This window comes from Prionailurus bengalensis, chromosome A1, assembly GCF_016509475.1.
Source record: "Prionailurus bengalensis isolate Pbe53 chromosome A1, Fcat_Pben_1.1_paternal_pri, whole genome shotgun sequence".
Classification (NCBI taxonomy): Eukaryota; Metazoa; Chordata; class Mammalia; order Carnivora; family Felidae; genus Prionailurus; species Prionailurus bengalensis.
Window position 1 is genome coordinate 143,820,044 of NC_057343.1, and position 1,689 is coordinate 143,821,732.

Consider the following 1,689-nt stretch of genomic DNA (forward strand, 5'->3'; position numbering starts at 1 on the left):
CATGTTGAGCCCCCAGGATCAAGCCTTCTTGGAATTCTCTCTCTGCCACTCTCCTGCTTGCATGCGAGTGCACTTTCTCTCTTTCTCTCAAAATAAATAAACTTTGAAAAGAAAAAAAAGACCTATCCCCAGAGGAAAGTAGAGCATTTACTTAAATCCACTCTAAAATAGTCTTTCTCCTGGTGCTCCCCTCTCTACTCAATGTCCACACAAAGATGACTCACAAATTTATATCTCCAGCCCAAGCCTCTGTCTCCTCAGGCATCAAAGTTGATTATACAACTGGCAGCTTACCTTGGCCTCTTGGGATTCTCAAGATGTTCAAGTCTAATGAAGTCATGCTTTCACCACTTCCCACACCCACCAATTCCCCTAACCTGGTTTCCTTCCGTAGCCCCCACTTCAGTGAACTAGTCATTCAGTTGAAGGAGCCTGAAAGCCAGAAGTCATCCATGATACCTCCCTCTCTCTCACCTCCATGCTCAAACCAGCCCCCAAGCCGGTCAAAATTATGTTTTCCTCCATCTTCTCCACCTTCTTAACCAAGCTTTGTCTATTTTTTTAATGTTTATTTTTATAAAATAAACAGAGAGAGCACATGTGGGGGAGGGGCACAGAGAGAGGGACAGAGGCTACATAGCAGGCTCTTTGCTGACAGCAGAGAGCCTGATGCAGGGCTTGAACTCAAGAGATGTGAGATCATGACCTGAGCTGAAGTCAGATGCTCAACTGATGAAGCCACACATGCACCCCAAGTTTTGTCCATTTTAATAACCTCCTAACCAGTTTACCTGTATCCCTTTTAACCCCAGTCAAACCTATTCAACATTACAGCAAAAGATTCTCTCTCTGTCCCTCCCCCACTCATGCTCGTGTGCGCATGCACGCGCGCACTCTCTCTCTCTCTCTCTCTCTCTCTCTCTCTCTGTGTCAAAAATAAACAAACATTAAAAAAATTTTAATTAAAAAAAAAAAGAAAGAAAAGAAAACCCCAATCGCTGTGACCTACTCACACAGCACGTCACAGCGATTGGGGTTTTCTTTTCTTTCTTTCTTTCTTTCTTTCTTTCTTTCTTTCTTTCTTTCTTTCTTTTAAAACATTTTTTAATGTTTATTAGGCAGCTATGTCTGATCGTGGCAGGGGCGGGAAGGGCCTGGGCATGGGGGGTGCCAAGCGCCACCGCAAGGTGCTGCCCGTCAACATCCAGGGCATCACTAAGCCCGCCATCTGGCGGCTGGCCCAGTTTGGCGGCGTCAAGCGCATCTCTGGCCTCATCTAGGAGGAGACCTGGGGGGTACTCGAGGTCCTCCTGGAGAAGGTAATACCCGACGCTGTCACCTACACAGAGCATGCCAAGCGCAAAACAGTCACGGCCATGGAGGTGGTCTCCCTGCTCAAGCACCAGGGCTGCAACCTCTATGGCTTTGGGGGCTAAAACCTCATCACCCCTTTTTCTCCAAATAAAGGCCCTTTTCAGGGCTGCCAAAAAAAGAAAAAAGAAAACAACCTGGCACGTAGTAGGTTTACAATTCTGTAAAAAATTCACCTGCTTTAAAGCTTTCATAGAGCCAATATCTGCATTCTGTTCTTCTATGTACCATAGGCCCCCATTATCCACAGGTATATATTCCAAGACCTTCCAGTGGATGGCTAAAACTGCAGATAGTACCAAACCTTATATATATCCT

General features: G+C 45.8%; 1 pseudogene; it reads left to right on the forward strand.

Annotated features, from left to right (window-relative positions):
- The first annotated feature begins 1,124 nt into the window (after positions 1–1,124).
- LOC122474393 lies at positions 1,125–1,436 on the forward strand (annotated as a pseudogene).
- The last annotated feature ends 253 nt before the right edge of the window (positions 1,437–1,689 follow it).